At 41.4% G+C, this 24,470-nt stretch overlaps 1 protein-coding gene across 1 annotated transcript in view; it reads left to right on the forward strand.

The window, feature by feature from the left end:
- USP6NL (USP6 N-terminal like) overlaps positions 1–24,470 on the forward strand; it is a 247,803-nt gene that overhangs the window by 29,401 nt on the left and 193,932 nt on the right. The gene's annotated exons all lie outside the window — the stretch shown is intronic.

Raw genomic sequence — 24,470 nt, forward strand, 5'->3', positions numbered from 1 at the left:
AATAAACATTAAAAATTTTTAAATAAATATATAAACAAATAAATAACAGGTGTATCTCTCATAGATAGCATATAGTTGGATCATGTGTTTTTGCCCTTTGTCCCAGTCTTTGCCACCTTTTAATTGGAATGTTTAATCCATTTACACTTAATGTAATTATTGGTAAGGTAAGATTTATATCTGCCATTTTACTATTTGCTTTCTCTATGTCTTTTGCCTTTTGTGTTCCTCTATTCCTCTATTACTGCCCTCTTTTTTTTTTTTAACATTTCTTTATTTTGGGGGGGGGCACAAGCAGGGGAGTGGCAGAGAAAGAGGGAGAGAGAATCCTAAACAGGCCCCACACTGAGTGGAGGGGCTCGACAAGGGGCTCGATCTCACAATTATGAGATCATGACCTGAGCCAAAATCAAGAGTTAGATGCTTAACCAACTGAACCACTCAGGTGCCTCTATTACTACCTTCTTTTTTAGGATGTTTTCTAGTATAGAATTTAAATTCCCTTGTCATTTCTTTTACTATATTTTTTGAGTTATTTTCTTAATGGTTGACTGGTGGATTTTAATTAAATTTTTAATTTACAACAAACTAGTTCAAATAAATAGCAAATTAATTTCAATAGTATATAAAACCATTACTCTTATGTATCTCTTCTATTCCTCCCCCTTCTTTGTGCTATTATTTTCTTTTTTTGTACTATTATTTTCATACAAATTATGTCCTTATGTTTTCTGTTCCCATCAACACAGATTTAGAATTATTAGTTTATGTAGTTGCCTTTTAGGATACATAGGAAGAAAAAGAGGTACAAACAAAATACACATTTATGCTGTCTGTCTTTAGTGATTTTTATTGATGTTCTTTTTTTTTTTTTTTTTTAATTTACATCCAAGTTAGTTAGCATCTAGTGCAACAATGATTTTAGGGGTTGATATTCTTTATTCATGTGGATTTAAGTTACTATCTTGTGTCTGTCTCAGCCTTCCTTTAGTATTTCTTGTATTTCAGGTCTGCTAGTAACAGATTCTCTGTTTTTATTTATTTAGTAATGTATTCTCCTTCATTTTTGAAAAATAATTTTCTGGATATAGAATTCTTGGTCGATATTTTTCTCTTTCAACAACTTTGAGTATATCATCCTATTACCTTCTGGCCTCCATGGTTCTGACGAAATTTAGCTGTTAAGATTATTGAGGATCACTTGTATGTAATTAATTACTTTTCTCTTGCTGCTTTCAAGATCCTCTCTTTGTATTTTTAACAGTTTGATTATATGGTGTCTAGATGGGGATCTCTTTGAATTTATCCTACTTGGACTTCTTGGCTAATAATTTCTCGGATATATAGACTAATGTTTTTCTTCACATTTGGGAAGTTTGGGGTCATTGTTTCTTCAAATATTCTTCTTCTTTTTGTTCTTTTTCTGTGACTATCATCATAGTATGTTGGTATGCTTGCTGGTGTCATACAGGTCTCTGAAGTTGTGAATAGATTCAATTCTCTTCATTCTTTTTTCTTTTTCTCAGACTTGATATTCTCAGTTGATCTGTCTTCAAGTTTATTGATTCTTTCTTCCATCTGATCAAAACTTCTATTGAGCCTGTCCATAATCAATTATTTTATTTCTGTTATTGCACTTTCAATTCTAGAACTTCTATTTGCTTCTTCTTTGTAATCTCCTTTTTATTGATATTCTATACTTGGCAAGACATTGTTTTCATGCCTTCCTTTAGTTCTTTAGACATGATTTCCTATGATTTTTGAACATATTTAAAATAGATGATGTAAAGTCTTTGTCTCGTAAGTCCAGTGTATGGATTTCCTCAGTGACAGTTTCTTTTTATTGCCTTTTCCCCTGTGTGAGCCATAGTTTCTTAATTATTTGCATATTTTGCAATTTTTGCTTATAATTGGATAAATATATTAATATTTTATTTATTTTTTTTTAATATTTTTTTCAACGTTTATTTATTTTTGGGACAGAGAGAGAGACAGAGCATGAACGGGCGAGGGGCAGAGAGAGAGGGAGACACAGAATCGGAAACAGGCTCCAGGCTCTGAGCCATCAGCCCAGAGCCCGACGCGGGGCTCGAACTCCCGGACCGCGAGATCGTGACCTGGCTGAAGTCGGACGCTCAACTGACTGCGCCACCCAGGCGCCCCATTAATATTTTAAAATAATATGGCAATTCCAGAAATTAGATTCTCCCCCTTCCTCAGGGTTTGTTGGTGCTGTTTGTTTTTACTGTTTTTGTTGTTGATTAGTCTAGTAGCCTTTCTGAACTAATTCTAGAAAGTCTATATTCTTTATTCTGTGTGGTCACCAATGTATCTGCTCACTTAGCTTAGTGGTTAGCCAATGATTAGACAGAGATCTCATTAAACTTCTAGAACCAACAAGCCTCCCAGTCTTTCCCAAAGGACTCTGTGTTTTGGGGCATGCCTTTAACATTCAGTGAGGCAATGGACTAATCTGCTTTTGTGTTCATTTCTTTCTTGTGTTGAGTCTCAAAATTAACCACAGGTGATTGTTTAGGTCCTCTCAGGTCTTTCTTGAGCGTGCATGCAGGCCCATGCATGCATGTAACCTTCTAGATTCCCATATGTTGAAGCTTTTCAAAGCCCCTATGGACATCTCATTTCCTAGGTTTTCCTTTTAAGCATTCTTGTTAGCCTATTGTTTTCTTTTGATATCTTCATCTTCAACTTCAGGAAACTGCAAAGTTAAACAATGGCCTCTAAATGTTTTTGAGAAATTGCCACAGGGAAAGGGCTTTTCTTACTAGGTGAGCTCTCAGTCAGATTGAAGACAGCCTTGGAGGGGCGCCTGGGTGGCGCAGTCGGTTAAGCATCCGACTTCAGCCAGGTCACGATCTCGCGGTCCATGAGTTCGAGCCCCGCGTCGGGCTCTGGGCTGATGGCTCAGAGCCTGGAGCCTGTTTCCAATTCTGTGTCTCCCTCTCTCTCTGCCCCTCGCCCGTTCATGCTGTCTCTCTCTGTCCCAAAAATAAATAAACGTTGAAAAAAAAAAATTTAAAAAAGAAGACAGCCTTGGAAGCAGAGTCTTCCAGACAGGTCAAGTAATGAGAGTTCTCTGGTAATGAGGCTTTGAAGGATTTCCAACGCTAGACTGCCTGCTCCAGTGGCTCTCTGACTGCTGGTTTTCACTGTGATTGGGGATTGTTGTGTGTTTTTTTTTTTAAGGCTACCACAAAGCTGTAGAGAGGGGGATTGGAATAGGAAAAGTTAAAACACCCAAGGTCCTCTCTTTTTATCCGGATTAAATGATTTTTCTTGAATAAACACTCCCAGATTGCTGTAAGCCTTTGATTAATCTCCAGAGTCCTGGCTGACTCTGTCAGTTTTTCCAATTCTCTCATTGATTTTTGAAGGGGAGAATTTTCATACGTCTTACCCCACCACTTCTGCTGACATCTCCCTGTATTTATTCTTATTAGTTTCAAGATCTTTGGAATAAAGTCAAATGTTATTTGGAGCTATTACATACTGCACTTACCATATCACTATACTCATTCAGTCACCCATTCATTCATTTAAGAAAAAGTGTTGTGTTCCTGATATTCACCCAAACTTTGTGTGAGGTATTGGAGATGCAACAGTGAACAAGGCAGACATAATTCTGCCTCAATGGTGCTTACATTCCAGTGGGGGCAAAAATTGGATGACAGTGAGGGGGATGAGGATAGAGTGAGAAACATGTAATAGAAAATAAGAATATAGTGTGATAAGTGCTATCAGAAGGATGTACTAGGTTCTGTGGGATCTCATAGGAGAAGCACCCAACTTGAACTTGTCAGGGAAATCTGAGAAAGTTAAGGAAGCCTTCATGGAAGAAATGACACCTAATGTGAGACCACAAGAATGAGCTCAACTTAGCCATGTGAGGAGGAGGAGGAGGAAGTAGGTTTCAGACAGAGGTAAGGTAAGAATGTGAGAAATTACAGCAACTGAATTCCTAGTTTAGTATGGTTACAATATTGAGTGGGTGGAAATAGATAAGATGCTGGAGGTGTAACCAGAGGCCGATCATAATGGGTCTTTATGGCAGTCTTCTTAGGGCAGTGAGAAGTATCTTCTGGGAATTTCACTGTGGTTTTTGTGTCTACTGTCTCTCCCTTGTTCAAGTAACAGCACTCTCCCTTTAGGGGCATTTGTTCTACCCATCCCACTTCAACTTTATGGCTCTAGTGAAGCTTCAAATCCCAGAACCCAAATTCTGACCACAGACATGAGCTGAGCCAATCTGAGTCCTTTCTGAGAAGTTTTGTTTTTAACTGGAACTATAGAAAAAGGAGGTGCTTTTTTTGAGTTGTGAAGCCGGGAAGAGACAAATCTGGATGTAAGGGTAAGAGTGTCATGGAAGTGCAAAACTGTACAGGCAGAGCTGTTGAGAGATCTGGCCTTGCACATGGAGCTAGATCCAGAGCCAAAAGGAACTTGGGTGCTCCCAGGAAATGTTTCGGCATCTCGGGATTAAAGTTTAGATATTATAAGAGAAGAGGTGGAATATGATCTGTGCGTCCTGGAGGGGCTACTTAGGACAGGGATCAGAGGCCTATACTTTGAAAATAATTTTATAATAGTAATTTATTTATGTATTTTTTATCATTGGAAATCTAATGACAAAGCATCACACAATTCCAAATTGAGGGATCTTTCTATAGAATAACAAGCCTAAAATCTCCCAAAATGTCATTGTCACAAAAGGCAAAGGAAGGCAAAGCAACTATTCCAGATTAAGAAGAGTAAGGAGGGGTGCTTGGCTGGGTCAGCTGGCTGAGCATTCGACTCTTGATTTCAGCTCAGGTCATGATTCCAGGGTCATGGGATCGAGCCCCACTACACGTGGAACCTGCTTAGGATTCTCTCTCTCTCTCTCTCTCTCTCTCTCTCTCTCTCTCTCTCTTTCTCCCTCCCTCCCTCCCTGCCTGTGCATGTGCTCTCTCTCTCAAATTAACAAAATTTTTAAGAAAACAAAATGAAAAGATTAAGGGACACATCTACTATGTGCAGTGTGTGATGATGGACTGAATCTCCAGGTAGGGAAACATTTTGTTATGAAAGACATTATTGGGATCATCAGCAAAATTTGAATATGAAATGTATATTCATAAGCATGTGAAGTTTCTTGTTTTTGGTAGTTGTCCTGTGGTTATGTTATAGCATGTCCTTATTCTTGGAAAGTACGTGGTTAAACATTTGAAAATAAAGGAGCATGATGTTTACATATTATTCTCAAAAGGTTCAGAGTGTGTGTGTGTGTGTGTGTGTGTGTGTGTGTGTGTGTATGTGTATGTGTGTGGGAGGGTGGGTGGGTATGTGAGAGAGAGAGAGAAAGAGAGAGGAAGGGAGGGAGAGAGAGCACACATGAGTGCAAATGTAAAATGTTAATAATTTTAAATTTGAGTAAATCATTGTAGAAGTTCTCTGTACCACATATGAAATTTTATCAAAACAAAAGGTTAAAAAAATAATTTTTATAGAGGACCTATGTTATGCCAGATATTGTTCTAATTATTAAGGTATAATAACCAAAGAAAACCTCTTGCCATCAAGTAGTTTACATCCTAATGGGGGAGACAGAACGAACTACAGAAGTAAATGATATTGTATATTGGGAGGTGATAAGTAAAATGAAGACAAATAATCAAGATAGAAGGATAAGAAATCCCAGACTGAGGTATTTGCAATTTTAAATAGGTGGTGAGTTCGATGTCTCTTCTGTCCTCAGATCTCTTCAATGCACACTCTGCTCAGCCTGATGCAGATAGAACCTGGTAGCACCACCTGCCTCTTCTCTCCCATTCTAGGGCTGCTCTGTTAATGACAAGGTGGGGGACACACCTTTCGGTGCCCATACCGGTGCATGCATGACGCAGAAGTGCAGGTTACTTAATGCTCCTTGTTGGTTTGCAAACTTGCCCCCATGCATGCAGGGCAAGAAGAGGCCAAAGGAAGAAGCAAGGCACTCCAGATTGGTAGGTGGCAGGTTTAATAAGTAGGAAAACTTACCTATGTGGCTGTCTTGGATGGAGGTGAGATGAGTAGATCTCCACACCTGCCTGCCAAATTTTAAAAGCCTACAGAGGCCTTAACTGGGCTCAGTCACATATACTGTCAGATGCTTTCCACAACACCTTACTCTCTCAAGGCTGCGTCTTTGGAGTAGCTCTGATGGTGGGAACTGTGGGCAGTGTGTACTTTTTAAGGACGGGTGGGGGTAAGGAGCCTCTGATTGCCTAGGTCTAGCTTGAGGTTCAACAGTGGTCATATCCTCTAGATTACTTTCTCCAACACCCCCTAGGGCTAACATTTGACCGATGTGGAACAGGAGTTGATGGATACATGCTTCCTCCTTTTCCCTCCGCACAGAAATGGAGGATCCTGAAGGACCTATTGAAAGACTTCTCAGTTGGTTCTATAGGACCAAGTGACCAGTTGCCAACTTTGTTTTTTTTTTTTGTTTTTTTTGTTTTTTTTTTAATTTTTTTTTTCAACGTTTATTTATTTTTGGGACAGGGAGAGACAGAGCATGAACGGGGGAGGGTCAGAGAGAGAGGGAGACAGAGAATCGGAAGCAGGCTCCAGGCTCCGAGCCATCAGCCCAGAGCCTGACGCGGGGCTCGAACTCACGGACCGCGAGATCGTGACCTGGCTGAAGTCGGACGCTTAACCGACTGCGCCACCCAGGTGCCCCGACCAGTTGCCAACTTTGTAATGCTACTTTGCATCCTTGTGTTGGCTCTCCTATCTGCCCTGCTTTGCCTCCTTCTCTCTCTCTTATCATCCCTGAAATCACAATCCCCAATAAAGTACACAAAAGCATCTTTCTCAGATTCTGTTTTTTTGGGGGAACCCAAGCTAAGACAGGCAGGGAAGGGCCCACTGATAAGATACCTTCTTAAATGGGAGTTTTTTGAGCATTTAAAACAATTCAGTGATAGAGATTCTATTGTTATCATCTCTTATGTCATTGTTGAGGACACTGAGGCTTGGGGAGGTGATGTGGCTAGCCCAAGGTCACACACTGTAGAAATGGTAGAACCCACTTAATCTGTCTCCTGCTCACTCTCTGAGCCTTTGTATTCTGCCGCCTCTTTTTTCCCCCACTGTGTTTATTCATGTTGTTTTGAAAGTTCCAGTGTTTACCAATGAAGTCAACAGGAACCTAAGAAAGTTTTTGTCGATGTTGGGATCTCAGGGTTAAGGGAAAGTTTGTAATGAGGATCAGGGTGTTAGTGATAGCAGTAATCCTACTGTGTTAGGAGAGGCTAGACTTTGCTGCACTGAAAAACAATTCCAAAATTTCAGTGGCTAAAAATAAGATTTCATTCTTATTAATGTCATATTTCTATGGCAGGGCAACTAGGGGTTTCTATTCTGCATTTTGTAATGTAGGTTCATGGAACAGCCACCATCTGGAGCATTGTTGGTTATTGTAGCAGAGGGAAGGAATGCTGGAGGGTCTCACACCAGCAATTAAATGTTCCACACAGAAGTTACATATGCCACATTCTGTTCACAGCTCACTAGCTGGGATGACTGTACCCAACTCAATGGGGCCAGGAAGCAGTCCTACTGTGTGTTCAGCATTAATAGCATTGAACACTGTTAGTGACTATCACACTCATTGAGAAAACCCCAGGGGGAAATGAAACTCAGGCGACAGAGGCAAGTTCTCCATTGTTATCATCTTGTCCTCATAGAGAGCATCTTTTCTCTGAGATGAGAGAGACAGCTGTCCCTTAGATTTGTGTTTTAAGATATGTATATCCTGGGCGGGGGGCCGACTGGCTCTGTCAGTAGAGCACTTGACTCTTGATCTTTGAGGTATGAGTTCAAGCCCCACATTGGGCATCGAGCTTACTTTAAAAAAAAAAAAAAAGTATACCTTGCTTATTTAAAAAATTGTATTTTGGGGCACCTAGGTGGCTCAGTCGGTTAAGGGTTCGACTTTGACTTGGGTCATGATTTCACAGTTCGTGAGTCATGAGTTTGAGCCCCATGTTGGGCTCTCTGTTCTTAGGCAAAATCTGCTTCAAATCCTCTCCCTCCCTCTTTGCCCCTCCCCCACTCACGAGCATGTGTTCTCTTTCTCTCTCTCTCTGTCTCTGTCTCAAAAATAAGCATTAAAAAATGTATTCCAAGTGTTTTGCTTAAAATGCCTTTTCAGATGTTTTTTATTATTAATATTTCGAGGAAGGATAGCAATTACTTCAAAGGTCCACAGGCTTCAATACTGCTGAAATAAACGGTGACTTTCCTTTTAACCTCAGCATAGTTATGTCTTTTTTATCGTTTTCTTTGTATATTCCCTATTTACTCAACGACACTCGCAGGCCATACATTACCCAAAAAAGTACATGATGCAGAAGGGTTATCACCAGCCGTTATCAATAACATCGGCTGCCATTTTGAGCCTGTCTACTAAGTGCAGATTTTGTTATATTTCAGTGTCTCTTAATAAAATGAAAATGAGCAAGCATTCCTGGATTGATTTGATTCTTTGTTCTAGATTGTGCAACATTGGAGAAGGTGGATCTTAACACTTTCTTTGTTAAAAAGAGTATACTTACTATTCTTAGAGAAATGACTTGATGTTGGCATCACATACAAATCTGCAATTAGCTCTCTTTAGCTGAACTGCATCTTCCCAGCTTCTTGATGATAAAATCACATCAGAATCTTTATTGCAGAGAGTAGATTATATAGATTATAACTATTGCTTCCTCCTTATCAGCATAGCCTGCCACCTCATCCTGGAAAGAAATGAAATTGCTATTAACATGGCTTGTACTTTTCCACGTTCTGTTAGATGTTCTTCAACCCTTTCTCCCCCCCACCCCTCTTATTTGGAAATGAATTATTTTCATAGTTTATCTTAGCATTTTCCTGGTAGCAAGGCTAAATGCATATGTAATTACCAAAGGTATCTTTTATTTTTCCATGTTAAAAGTGCCTTTTTCCAATTTTAGGCACTCTGTTATATACACAAAAAATTGTTGTGACCTTGTAATGTGTAAAGTGCTCCCCCTTGAACTTCTTGTGGCACAGTGAAAATATGCATGAGTAACATGTAACAAAACTTGGGAACACCTGTTTTGAGTCTGTCCAGAGACCAGATGGTATTAGATTATTATAACAAAGGATGATTAGCCCAAAGTTACCCCAGATTGGGAAGGGGGCTGGCAATCTTGTTCCAAGATAAGTCCTCCCTTTATGCGGTAAGTCAGTTGGTCATTTATTGAATATTTACCTTGCATTTTATTTTGAAGCTCAGAATGGGTGAGAGAATGCCATGGCCAGATTTAAATTTTAGGAAAACTGTGCTGTTAACAGTTTGAAGCATAGCTGTGTACAACAGAGTGAGGAGGAGATTAGAAATAAGAGTTGTAGTTACTCAAACACAAAGCGATGAGAGATTGAATTAAAACAGTGGTGGCGGGAATAACGAGGAGAGAATGGATTCAGGAGCTCTCCAAAGAGAGAATCTACACTTGTTGACTTGCTGGATGTGGGGAGAGATGAGAAGGAGCACTAAGGTGGGTGCCCAGGTACTGAGCTTGGCAACTAGGAGCATAGTGGTACCAGTCAGTGAGAGTGAACACCAAAGGAAGAATGTGTGTGTGTGTGTGTGTGTGTGTGTGTGTGTGTGTGTGTTAGTAACAGAGGAGTTTCTGAGAGAGATATGATGAGTTAATTATTTGGGTCTAGAAGCCTGGGGAAAGCTTCATCTATTTAATAAATTTTTATTGTGTGCCTGGGCTCTGGCTGTAAGCGTGGCGATTCCATGAAAGTGGTAGTTAAAACCACAGTGTGGATGAAATCAATCAGGACTATGGGTACTGGATGCTTCTATCAGCAGTGAAATATGCTCTCTCATATTTCCCACCTTGAAAAACCTTCCCTGTACCTGTCATCTCCTCCATTACTTTTCCCCATCCAGCCCTCTCCAGTCTGGCTTGGCCACTGCTCTGAGCCTGATTTTGCTAAGACAGCAGGGATTTCTTTCTAGGCCACCACAATGTGAGAAGAATGCAAGTGTTGTGGGCTCACAGTGCCAGGATGGGGAAGCATTCCCATACACCATCACTGCTCCTTCCTGCTGCCCTGAATTGAGAGTCACTCTTTGTCCTACTCTGTGTCACCTGCCACATGCCCTACTTGAGTACTGTAGTGACACTGTTTTTTTTTTTTTTTTTAATGTTTATTCATTTTTGAAAGACAGAGAACACAAGCAGGGGTGGGGCAGAGGGAAAGGGGAACACAGAATCTGAAGCAGGCTCCAGGCTCCGAGCTGTTAGCACAGAGCCCGATGAGGGGCTTGTACTCACAAACCGCAAGATCATGACCTGAGCCGAAGTCGGATACTCAACTGACTGAGCCACCCAGGCTCTGTGTCTCACAGTGACTCCTGGGAAAACATTTCTTCAGTCCTTGCTTGCAGCCTATCTTGCTATTAGGTTCAGACCTAGTCTGGGGGCCTGAGCTGTAGGTTGGACCCTGGTGTCCTCTTCCTCCTCTTTCCGGACCCTTCCGTGAGCTCATCTCCCCCCCACGACAGAGCAGTACACAAACTGCCTTAGAGGCTATGCCTTCAATGAAAATTCCCTTGCAAATAGTTGTAACACGTCTGAATGTGTATTTCACAAAATATAAAGGGTTTTAGAGGGGAGGAGATTTTAAAGGTGTAACACATGCTTGTTGTAGAAATCATTCAGAAGGTATAAAAAATTTTTATTATAAATAAAAATTTCTAATATAATTTTCCAGAAATCATCACTGTTAACATTTTCAGTAATTTCCTTCCCTCTCTGTATCTCACATTTATTTTATTTAAAAATAAGATTAGGGGGCGCCTGGGTGGCGCAGTCGGTTAAGCGTCCGACTTCAGCCAGGTCACGATCTCGCCGTCTGGGAGTTCGAGCCCCGCGTCCGGCTCTGGGCTGATGGCTCAGAGCCTGGAGCCTGTTTCCGATTCTGTGTCTCCCTCTCTCTCTGCCCCTTCCCCGTTCATGCTCTGTCTCTCTCTGTCCCAAAAATAAATAAACGTTGAAAAAAAATTAAAAAAAATAAAAATAAGATTATACTATATTTGTAGGTATTTTTATATATGTAGTTTAAAAAAGTCATTTAAAGGGAACCTGGGTGGCTCAGTTGGTTAAGCTTTGGACTCTTGATTTCAGCTCAGGTCATGATCTCATGGTTGGTGAGTTTGAGCCCTGTGTTATCAGTGTGGAGCCTGCTCGGGAGTCTCTCCTTCTCCCTCTCTCTCTGCCCCTCCCCTGCTTGTGTATTCATTCTCTCTCTCTCAAAATAAGTAAACATTAAAAAAATTAATGGTAAATAAATTAAAAATCAGTTAAAGGTGTGTTTCTGTTATTAACAAATACAGATGAAATGAATTTTTTTAAACATTTTTTAACGTTTTATTTATTTTTGAGACAGAGAGAGACAGAGCATGAACGGGGGAGGAGCAGAGAGAGAGGGAGACACAGAATCGGAAGCAGGCTCCAGGCTCTGAGCCATCAGCCCAGAGCCCGACGCGGGGCTCGAACTCACGGACGGCGAGATCGTGACCTGAGCTGAAGTCGGACGCTTAACCGACTGAGCCACTCAGGCGCCCCAGGATGAAATGATTTTTAATGGAATTGCACTTTGCTGGGGGGGGGAGGGTTTACTCTATTTTAACCAGTCCCTTCCTGACAGGTAGTTAGCTTCCAATTCTTTGTATTATAAACTAGGCTATGCTGAATGGCCTTATACATAGATTTCTGTGGGTTTTCTTTGTGTATATGTATGTGAGTTATTTCCTTAGGAAATACTTCTAGAAAGTAAATCACTAGATCAAACTATTTATACTATAAAATCTAATATATATTGCCAAAATTCCCTTTTCTTAAATTCTACCAATTTACACACCCTCCAGCAATGTATGAGAGTGCCCGCATCACCCTAATTTTTACATATTCTGGGTGGTTTAAAATTTCCACCAAAATGGTAGATGAATAACTACATTCTATTGACCTCAATTTAGATTTATTTGGTTATTTATGGGGTTGAACAGGTGTGTATTGATCATCTGTGTTTCTATTTCTCATAAACTTCCTTGCCACGGGCCTTGGCGGTTTCCTAGTTTTCTATCGGAGCGTTCATATTAAGACTCAATACGTCAAAACAGGACAATGGTGGTTACTGTTATTATTTAGAGTGAAATCAACTGCTGAATGACTGGTTCTCAAATCTCCTGCACCAGAACCACTTGACGTGCTTGACAAAGTGTGGCATCTGGGCAAATCCTTAATCTCACAGAATTGGAGGCTCTGGGGATGACACCCAGAAACAGCGTTTTTCAAAAGTTTCAGGTGACGATTACTGGATTTGGGGATGTTTTCTCCCAGGGGCTACAAGGCCTGGCCCCTGTAAACTGGTTGGAATTACCTACCCATCAGCAACCTGCTGGAGGAGACCTGGGGCTCTCGGTTGGAACAGAGAATTGTATCATACTATCTGGGAAGGGCAACTCATTGAGCACAATGACTTCATCTGATGAAAGCATTAATGTAAGTTCTGTGAGGGCAGGAACCGTATGTGTCTTGTGCCTTGTTGATACTATAGGGGGTCATGCAGTGTGGCATATCTGGGGCGTAGTAAGTGTTATTTGCACTAATAAATCCCCCTTTTGTTCATTGCCTTTTAAAACGGACTTTATATGTTAGAGCAGGTTTAAGTCTACAGCAAAACTGAGTGGACGGTAGAGAGATTTCCTGTATCCCCCCCAACCCCTGCCCCTGCACACGCACAGCCGCCTTCATTATCAGTATCCTCGCCAGAACCCCATCAGGTTCACAACTGATGAACCTAGGCTGGCACATCATTATCATCATCGCCCAAAGCCCAGAGTTGACATTAGGGCTCACTTTCGGGTCATACCTTCCATGGGTTTGAATGTAGAATGGCGCGCATCCACAGTTGGTAAAAATCCTTTAAAAACCCTATAACTCCTGCATTCTCTACTTATCCCTCCTACTCCCCAACCCCTGGCAACCGCTGATCCTTTACTGTTTGCATTGTTTTGCCTTTTCCAGGATGTTACAGAGCTGGAATCATACGGTGTGTGGTTTTTCATTGTTTTTTGTTGTTATTGTTTGTTTTGTTTTGTTTTGTTTTGTTTTAAGGAGTTTTCCTTTAAGGATAAGCCTGCCTTCTTATTGCCAGGTGTAAGTTAGGCTGTTTCACTTCTCAGACCAATGTGAAACTACATTTTCTGGGTTGGTGATAAGAACTGTTCTCATCTCAAATGCATCCTTCTGAGCTCAGGTAACACAGGGAGGAAAGGAGTGACTCAGAACAAAAGTTACGGACTTGGGCCGGTAAGAAGATTTATAGCTGTTCTTCTCCAGCCTTGCCTCTTCAAAAGTACAAGGTAGAGGTTTACTAAAAGAATAGGATGGGGGGGGGGGGGGAGAGGAAAGAAGGAAACTTCAAGTACAGTACATTAAGGGTAACTTAATTATCTAGTCTCTGCCTTGATTTTAACTTGACAATATTTAGGTCTACAATTGAGGTAAGCAAAAGTCATCCATTTTGAAGATGGGTGTGTCGAGCTTGAGGCAAATAAAATCTTTAGGTGAAAGAGTGACTTCTCTGAAGTGAAGTATGAACTAGACTTGGAAGGTTCAGAAGAGGAACGGATTACATTGCAAGACACACGGAGATTTCCGTCTGGTTTGTAACCCAGGATGCACAACTTTCCAAAGGCAGATGAGACATTAGAATCTGAGGCCATGATGACATAGATGATAGGCTTTCCATTGGCCTACAACCTTCACAGGGGCAACAACATTACTATTTTTCACGATTGAACCACCAGCTATCACCAGTATAGTGCTGGACACACATTAGGTACTCAATCAGTATTTGCTGATTGAATGAGTGAATGAATGAATTTCCAAAAGTGAATATAGCCTATCAAATACCAAGGTCTAGCATTAAAATGAATTCTTCTAAAGTTCTTACATATCTATACAGGTTTTTTTATTTTATTTTAATTTTTTAGAGAGCGAGAGAGGGGAAGGGAGGGGTAAGGGAGGGAGGGAGGGAGAGAGGGAGATCCAGGGCAGAGAGAGAGAGAGAGAGAGAGAGAGAGAGAGAGAGAGAGAGAGAATCTTAAGCAGGCTCCATGCTCAGCATGGAGCCCGATGCGGGACTCAATCCCATGACCCTGGGATCATGACCTGGGCTGAAATCAAGTTAGTGGCTCAACCAACTGAGCCACCCAGGCATTTCCCCCCATACAGTTCTAATTAGAGAATGTTTTCTTTTTTTTTTTTTTTTCTGTGAGTAAGGTCATTTTCTTTTTGTTGCTTGGGGAATGAATTCTAAACTCCTTAGGCATTTGAAGTCCTCCATTATGATATGCTCTCAAGTTAGCCTCCTAGGATTATGAGCTTTCACCTGACACCAGTGGTCCAGCTAAAATGGACGATTATTCCCTGTTTTAAAAAAATGAGCCTTCACACTGTCCTGGTGTTTGATTCCCCCTGACCAGGTCAAATCCCATCTCTTCTGCTAAGACTTCTCTGAGATTACCTGTGGTGAACATTGTGATGGCCTCCCCATATCCCTTCCTCTTTTCTTTATCACTTGCCCAATTTCCATTTGAGGGCCATATCTTCATGTGGGAAGAAGCCCAACTCCATTACGTGCTAAACAGCAGTGAGAGCAATTAACATAATCATACGTCCTGGCAGTAAATGTTGATTCAGGAAGGGGTATGTGATTCAGTTCATACCAGAGCCTGAGGCAGAGACAGGTGTTAGCTAGGGGTTGCTCATTTTCTCGGACTGAGGTGAGGAGGCATGGAGCCCTGGAGGTTGTTGGCAGCCATCTTAGTTGGATGGAGCAGACATGATGGGAGGTAGAGAAAGAAGCTGGTCCTTGACGATATCATTGAATTCCACAAAGCCCATCTTCTAGTTGGCTTTCAGTGACATAAGCCAATAACTCATCTGTATTATTTAATCCAGTTTGAGTTAAAAAAAATTTTTTTTAATGTTTATTTTTGAGAGAGAGAGAGAAACAGAGCGTGAGCAGGGGAGGGGCAGAGAGAGAGGAAGACACAGAATCTGAAGCAGGCTCCAGACTCTGAGCTGTCAGCACAGAGCCCAACGTGGGGCTCGAACCCATGAATCATGAGATGATGACCTGAGCCAAAGTAGGATGCTCAAAGTAGGATGCTTGTTTGTTTGTTTGTTTGTTTGTTTTTGATTTGCAACATATTACTCCTCATAAACTGGCAGTCCAGTCTTTCTTCTTAGCACTTCTGTAACCTTCTATTAGTATGTAAGAATAATATACTATACTAATAAACAATATGTATACTAATAAGTGTGTGTATATATATATATAGTCTACAGTTACATACAATCTAGTAGAGATTTGTTCATAGTCATGGCTAAATAAACCCATTTACTAAAGAAACAAATGAGTCTTTCAAGGGTGAGTAAATTTCAACAGTTATAGAATTAATCTAGGTCAGTGGATTTACCTTATTTCTATGAAAATTTTATACTGTGATTTAAAAATCATGTATAAACATAAAAGCTAAAACATAAAACTCTTAGAAGAAAGCATAAGGGCAAATACCCCTGACCTTGGATTTGGCAATGGATTCACAGATATGACACTAAAAGCAGAACAACAACAACAAAAAAGGTAAATTGGACTTCATCAAGTTGAAAACTTCTGCTTATCAGAGAACATTACCAATAAAGTAAACAGGAAACCTACAGAATGGGAGAAAGTATTTGCAAATCTCTTATCGGAGAAGGGTCAAGAATACATAAAGAACTCTTACAGTTCCACAATAAGAAGACAAACAACCCAGTTTTTAAAGTGAGCAAAAAGCGTGAATAAACATTTCTCCAAAGAAGATACACGAATGGCCAATAAACACATGACAAGATGCTCAGCATCATTAGTCATTAACGAAATGCAAATCAAAACCTCGGGACACCACTTCACACCCACAAGGATGGCCGTAATCACAAAAAGCAGAAAATAAGTAGTGTTGGCAAAAGGATATGGAGAAATCGCAACCCTTGTGCACTGCGGGTCGGGAATGGAAAATGGCTCCTCCCTGAGGAAAACGGTTTGGTGGTTCCTCAAGAAGTTAAGCGTAATCACCATACAATCCCACAATTCCAATCCTAAGCGTACTTCCAAAATAACCGGAAAGCAGGCACTGAGGCAGATACGTGTACACGCCTGTTCATAGCACTATTCCCGATAGCCTAAAGTTGGAGGCAACCCAAATGTTCATGCATGGATGGATGAGTAACCAAATGTGGTCTATCCATCCAATGCAATGATATTCAGTCCTAAAATGGAATGAAGTACAGGGACATGCTACAATGTGTATGAACTGCAAAAACCTTAGGCTGAGTGAAAGATGGACACAACATGTCACATATTATATAATTCCATTTACATGAAACATCCAGGGTGAATCTATAGAGGCAGAAAGCAGGATGGTGCCTGCCAGGGGCTGGGGAGAGAGGAAATAGAAAGTTAACTGTCTCCGGATATAGAGTTTCTTTTTGGGGAGATGCGTATGTTTTGGGATAACATAGAGGTGGTAGTTGAACAACCTTGTGAATGTATTAAATGCTACTGAATTGTTCACTTTGAAATGGTGTATTGTATATGATGTGAATTTTACCTCTGCATCAGACAAACAAATCTTACATGAATGAGTCAGTAGGAGCAAAACACACTGATGTATATTTAACACTGAGCTACCAAGTACTTTCCAAAATTGAATGAATAAATCCTCTGATTCTGAGCTCAACTTTCAAAATTGATACGGCAGGAAGAAAGCATTGTTACCTGAAGTGTAGGATGTATTTAGAAGGTGAGATGGCTAAAGCTTTAAATAACCTTGCCTCACGTAGTGAGAAATTTAATTTCTTTTCAAGGATTTTAGTCATCTTTTAGACCTTGTGAATATATCAACGAGAGAGTTTCGGTTTGGTCTTAGGTGTTTGCTGTTCATATGTCTGACATCTAACACACCCCAGTCTCCATTTTCAACAGAGAGCAGGCTTCAGGCTCAGTGCCCTCTGTGGGCAATGTTATTGAAGTGGTCTTAATACTATTGTGTGGTTTTCTGTGTGTTCATTTTTTTTAATGTTTATTTTTGAGAGAGACAGAAAACTCAAGTGAGGGAGGGGCAGAGAGAGAGAGAGGGAGACAAAGGATCTGAAGTGGGTTCTGCACTGACAGCAGAGACAGTGAGGGGTTCCAATTCACGAGCTGAGCCACGACGGTCCTGACCTGAGCCGAAGTGGTCACTAAACCTACTGAGCCACCCAGGCGCCCCCCCTGTGTGTTCATTTTTACTTTTATCTTCCATTTATGGTACATGACATCTGCTTTCCGCTTCAGTGATTTGCATTATACTTTAGATAGCGATGCAAATTTTCCTATTTAAATTGACTTAAGTAGAAATGTGAGCCACCTTAAAGAGAGACAGTAAGTAAATAATACAAATGGTATGAGGACTTGGGGGAAAAAAATAGGACTCGGATGAGCATTGGAATAAAGCATCACACTCTAGATTTGGAATATGAGCATCCGAGTGTCTCACTACTCAGCCAACTCCGGACACGTCACTGAGCTCTCTGTGCTCAGTTCCTGCTTGCCTCGCAGAACCTTACGGCAGATGCTTTACAAATGTAAATCACTATTATTAAATTATTTGTGTTGGGTATCATCTGTATCACAGGGGCTGCATTTCCCAGAGTCCTTTGCTAGCACTGTTCTGATAAGGTGTTGTTCTGCCGGTGAGAGGCACGCCTGGGATCTGAATGGCATAGGGAGCCTGACATTGTTCCTCTGACAGCAGTGGCTGACATAAGGGTTTGACAGACATGCATATGTGCCGTGAAGCAAGACTCCAGAGAGTACCCCTGGCAGTTACCAGCGTCTAAGCTGCAAGGCAGCTGTGGCATTGGCAATGATTTTGTGTCATTTCCTGTGACTCCAAATTCTGGGTTCAGCAGCTTCCTGACACCGATCGGGTCCACAACTGCTGTGGAATAACTCAGGACTCAGTGCTGGTCCCCTTCCCCCCCACTCACCCTTTCCCAAGATTTTTTACCTCTGATTCCCTGTGTTAAATATCTTCCTGCTGGTAATACCTTGAGTAGTTTCTTTTTTTTTCACTGAGCCCCAAGAGAGATATTAGTTTTGTTGAACATGAAAAAAAGCTTATATGTAATAATAACACAATAAGACTTGACATTTGTTGAGTGTTTACTAACTGCTGGTCATTGGGATAAGTCCTTTGCATGTGTGGCCCCATTTAGTTCTCTAAGAACCCTATGAGGTAATTTTTATTACTGTCTTCATTTTGCAGAGGGGAAAACTGAGGCCGAGGGTTTCTCTAGGTGTCAGAGGTGGCAAACAGTGGAGAGGGGATTTGAACTCAGGCTGTCTGAATCGAGTGTTCAATGACCCCACGTTAATATCACCCCACCCCTGCACAAAAGAAAAAAAAAATGTTACTTCGGGTCTCTAATAAAGTCTCCTTCAGGTCTGAAGCCAAAACTGTTTTGGAATTCAGAAGTTTTGGTTTCTAGAAGGGTGACATAGCACATACACTGCATATTACTTGAGGGCAGCATAGGTGGGAGCTGGGCCAGGGCCTTGTCATCAACATGTTGATGGTTCTGTAATAGGATGAGTGTTCATATCAAATAAAATAAAGACCATAAACAGCCAAAGGAAAGTCCAGTTGCTACCAAATGAATCTAGGTGCCAAACTTAGGTGGAAAAAAAAAAACCAGAAAACCACCCCTTTTGGTTTCCAGAGCTTTTTAGATTTCATAAGTGCTGATTAGGAATTATGGGCCTGCAATCTTCATAAAGCATTAGCAAATAGAAAAGAGAAGCTGAGTAGATAAAAAAAAAAATTTTTTTTCCCCATCTATTGTCTCATTTTAATTGAACCTTTAGTCTGGCTACTTGTGACCACTCCTTTCCTTTTTTAGCCAAAGCATGTGGGTGGGGACTTACTTCATGTCTGTGTAAATCACATGTAATTGCAAGTGTATTACTTTGCAGACAAGGAAAGGTTAAGGTTGTTATGTTGTTTCATGGTGTCCAGAGAGCCACCCCCCACTCAAGGGAAGAAGCCAGACAACATCAGCCAAGAACAGGCCATGGGATACCTCAGGATCCTTTACAGCTCACCTTGTTCTTCTCGAACTTGACCTTCTTATGCAGCATTTCTGTAATTTTGATGAAGTTATTTATTAAGGTCTTAGCGTACATATAGGTAAATATAGCTTTATCAACTTTATATTTATTTATTTTTTATTTTACATGTTTGTTTATTTTTGAGAGAGACAGCAGGAGCGGGGTTGGGGGGGGGTGCGTTGCGGAGAGAGAGGGAGACACAGAATCCAAAACAGGCTCCAGGCTCTGAGCTGTCAGCATAGGGCCTGACGTGGGGCTCGAACATCATGAACTGTGAGATCGTGACCTGAGCCGAAGTCGGACGCTTAACCGACTGAGCCACCTAGGTACCTCTAAGCAACTTTATTTTTATTTTTTTATTTTTTATTTTATTTTATTTTTTTAGCAACTTTATTTTTAATCAACGTATCCCAGTTGTCAATATGCGGATAACAAAGCAGCCTGTTTCAGTGACTTACAACAACAATTAATGTTTGCTCTTGTGGTTCCATGGGTTGACTGCGCTCACCTAAGATGTCCTCATTTGGGGTTTCTCACGGGGTCGCAGAGTCGGGGGTCAAGGCATCTGAGGGCTCATCTGTGCTGGATGTGCAGGATTGTCTCACCCGCGTGCCTAGCAGTGGAAGCTGGCTATTGGCTGGGGCTCAGTGAACGTTGCCACTATTGTGGCCTCAACATGGAAGCTGAGGGACCACTGGGTATTTCAGTCGGTGAAGCGTCCGACTTCGGCTCAGGTCATGATCTCACTGTCTGTGAGTTCGAGCCCCACGTCGGGCTCTGTGCTGACAGTTCAGAGCCTGGAGCCTGCTTCGGACTCTGGATCTCCCTCTCTCTCTGCCCCTCCCTGCTTGCTTGCTCTCTCTCACAAATAAATAAATAAAAACATTAAAAAAATATTAAAAAAAAAAAAAACAACCCTGGAAGCTGAGTTCTGGGAGGGGGTGTGCTAAGGGTAAGTATTTCAGAGATCCAGACAAAACCTGTAAGACTTCTCATCATCTGGTCTTAGAAAATATTCAGTGTCACTTATGGCCTATTCTTTTGGCCAGCTCAGATTCAAGAGGAGGACGGTATACAAAGATGTGAACACTGGAGTCATGTTTCACTGGGGGACCATGTTTGAAAATTAGCTACCACACAACTTATATAGATTTGTGTACACAAGGGTTTAAATTTTTTTTTTTTTTCAACGTTTATTTATTTTTGGGACAGAGAGAGACAGAGCATGAACGGGCGAGGGGCAGAGAGAGAGGGAGACACAGAATCGGAAACAGGTTCCAGGCTCTGAGCCATCAGCCCAGAGCCCGACGCGGGGCTCGAACTCACGGACCGTGAGATCGTGACCTGGTTGAAGTCGGACGCTTAACCGACTGCGCCACCCAGGCGCCCCTACACAAGGGTTTAAAAGTTAATTAGAAACCCATACATATAGAGGCAAAAGTTTTATCACCCTAAATTGGGGACAAAAATGCCTTGAAATCATACCTCATTTATTTCAATATCTTAACAGTTTTTTTTAATACAACTCTGTTTGATGAGATTTAAAAAAATAAAGGGCATGACATCTAAGATGTGGTCAAATGGAGACTTTAAGTATGGTAACTTAAAGTTGAGCAGGCAGAAGCAATCCTCTAAAGCTATAAAAACATAATGAGACACTCTCCAAATGGTATGACATCATCGTAGGCTTCTGGCAAACCATGATAACCATTTTGTTCTGTGAGCAGGGTGGCTGGTGAGCAAAAGGGCAGAGGAGATAATGAGAGGTGGCCTTTGTAGTTGAAAACTGGTCTTTCTTACTTACTTGTGTGTATGTGTCACAGACCCTTCTGAGCATACGATGAAAGTTAGAAGACTTCTGCCCAGAGAAAATGGGTATCTGTGTACCTTTGTTCCTTCCTCTCTCCTTCCCTCCTCCTCTTTCTTCATTCCTTCTACAAGTGTTTATAGAGAGCTGGTCTTGTACCAGACACTGAGCTGGACCAAGAGATAGAACAGGGAAGAAGACAGATGAGTTCCCCAGTCTGCGGCATGACGTTCTTACGACAGACAGAAACAACCCCCAAGAATACTGATAAATGGACACGACAACCCCAGATAGTTGTAAGTAACTAATTGGGTACACAACACCTTGCATACAGTTTTATGGGGTTCACAACCCTTCTGTGAACTTTTTCCTTGCTCTGCATCAGTAAGTTACCTCTTGAACCAAAGGATAACTTTTTCGTATGAGCAGCGTGGATGTGGTTGTTGATCCCCCATTGCTTGTGTACTTACACTGGGTGCAGAGATACTGACTGGGCTGGTTTTTTCCCCAATGGTGAAGAACAATTATATGCAGTCTCACTGGAGGTGACTTTCCTAATCAATAGAAGAGCATCGCTTCCTTAGGAAATTTCAGAAAGTATTGCTGCTAGTGAGGATGAGAATGTGCACAGCAGAGTTTGCCTCAGCTTTTTTGTCCCCTTCTTCCTCCCGTCCCTCCTTAGGGACCTGTTACCCCTATTAAAAAGAAATTGGATGGATCAAATAGCCACGGATTCACATTTGAATTCTGAATTTACAGGAGACTCAAAGGACCTATACTTTCATCCACGTTGTAAAGATGGCAGTGAAGGATGATTTGCTTTGGAGAATTTTTTTTTTCTTCTATGTTCTATGTTCTTATGTTCTCACCTCCAATTGTACTTCTGGCTTTCCAGAAGTTTATTATGGCATTCTGTGGGTGCACTCTTACCTTTGTCAACATTTTACGTATTCCCATTGTCATAACTCCTAGCTTTTGAAAAAACGAAAGGCCAATATCCATCTATCTTATTTCATTATAGTACACAAAATGTAGTTCTAAACCTTTGGTGTTTGTGAAATATTTTAATTGGTAACGTGAACTGATTCCATACTTTTTTTTTTCCACTTTTTAGTGCTTTATTGATATCGAGCTTTTACCCTTTGTATTTTAATATCTGGCATTTCACATTGGAGTGAATAGAAGAATGGAGTGCATCTAACAGAATTCTTTAGGGGTCAGCAAAATATGGCCTTGTGGGTCAAATCCACCTATTTCCATGAGTTTTTAGTGGAACACAGGCACATTCATCCTGTTGTATATTGTCTACTTTTGCCCTCATGTTTACTATGTTCCCTCTGTATGAAAAAGTTTGCGCATCCCTGGTTTAGAGGAAAATGATTCTATCTTTATTTCCTTGACAATCACTGATGTAAATTCCACGTTTATCACATGCCACAGATAAGTGAATCTGCACGCCTACCCCACTGTGAAGCCCTACACAGGGGATCTAAAGACAAAAATCTGTGTTTGTCGTTTAACAATACCTCCGAGATGCTTAAATATACAAAAAACTATAGCAATTCCCTGAAATTATACCTAAGAACAAATACTAGTTTTATACTGAAGTGACAGAACTCACTGGTGACACTCTGACTTGGGGAAAAATGTGGGGATTTCTGAACTTGAACTGTACTATAGAGTCAGAGGGCTATTATTGAAGCATAAAATTCAATCAGTGGTGCTCATAATTAGGTCCAAAATAAAGTTAAAAAAACTTACCCATATAAGTTGTGGAAAAACCTATCTGAAATTTCCACTTTATTTTGCCAAATAAGCCTGAGGCCAGGGTTGTTCATTCCAAAATCACATTTACTAGTGACGTGGGGTTCCTGTTGATTTGCAGTGATGTCCCTTGAGTAACATCTCTTGTGTATCTCTGTGGTTCCCAAGGTCTCCTTAAATGATGAGCACTCAGCCATAAACATGGCAATTTAATTCAGTAAACATTTATTGAGGGCCTACCATGTGCAAACTGCTGGTCCAATACGAGCTACAAAGCTATATGAGCGGCGGGGCTCCTGCCTTTCAGAAATTCAGGTATCTCAGTTTGGGTAATCGCTAATCAGAGCATTCCAGAACTTTTGGAGAAGTGTTTGGGTATTGAAAAAGTTTCCTGCATCCTGCCAACTCTTGACCTGTTTTTACTGCAATTCATATATCAAACTATTTATGCCAGTTTTGGATCAGGCTTATTAAACACCTGTCTTCACAAACCTGGTTTAAGTGAATAGCCAAAGGGAAGTATAAACTTAAAGAGTGTACGAATAAGATCACAATACTTGTAAGCTACAAGGAACCTTGGAGACTGTCCAAGACCCGGTCTTACGCACAGTTATTAAAGTCTGCATCCTTCAGCAGAGTCTGTGACCCCACCTCCTCTGTCCATCCCTCTGTTTCCATATTGCACACAGCACCCAGTTTTTTGGTGTCTGTTTTCACCAGCTGGAAAAGAGATAATAACAATGGTGCAGAGTTGCCAGCTTTAGTAATTCTAGTTCCTGGAATCAAGGACAGGAAGCCTTTGTTATTTGCACACCCTACCTCTTCTAGCTTCTATTGAATAAATCATTTAACTGTCAGCTAATTACAGTGTTGGAAAGTTTACATCATTCACCTTTTTATGGCACCTCTTAATGGAAGACTCTGGAGATTAAAACTCTTGACAGTTTCCATGATATAAAAAAGGAAAGCTGACCTAGAGAAAGATGGGACAAAAGATGAACATTTGGGAAGTTTTAAGCAGCAATGGGATCTGAGAGAGTAGCCTATTTAAAGCAGTGCTGATTGGAAGACCTAAAGTTCCTGGAAAATGACAGAAATGTGATTTTGGTTAGAAGCAATACCTTTTTATTGAACGATCATTTTGCACTTACTACCAGGCACTTGCTTGTTCCAGGTGATAACCTTACAGAGGTAGGTACTACGATTCTATCACTTTACAGATGAAGAAACTGAGGCACAGAGAAAATTAGAGTGCGCTAGCTCTGACAGCTGGTAAGATGGGCCCGAAACGAAACGCGCGGCAATGTGGCAGCAGAGAACACGCTCCAGGCCACTACTCTACTGACTTCAGCCCTGGGCTCGCCCATCCCTTGACCTTTCCAATTGGACGGCTTAAGTGGGTCGTTTCCGCGCCGTGCCTCGAAGCCTCGCTCCAGGTCCGGGGTCTGCAGTGCGGCGCGGGTCCTCTCTCCCTTGCGGGCCCGGGGTCAGAGGCGCCGCTTCCCGCCCGGGATCCCGGGGAGCTGCTTCCGCACCCCGCAGCCCTGGAAGCGCGCCCCCGCGGCCGGCGGGAACGCGGGAGCGGCGCGCACGTGCCGCCGGGAAAGGGCCGCCC

Source organism: Herpailurus yagouaroundi, unplaced genomic scaffold, assembly GCF_014898765.1.
Source record: "Herpailurus yagouaroundi ecotype Mexico unplaced genomic scaffold, PumYag 203, whole genome shotgun sequence".
NCBI classification, from domain to species: domain Eukaryota; kingdom Metazoa; phylum Chordata; class Mammalia; order Carnivora; family Felidae; genus Herpailurus; species Herpailurus yagouaroundi.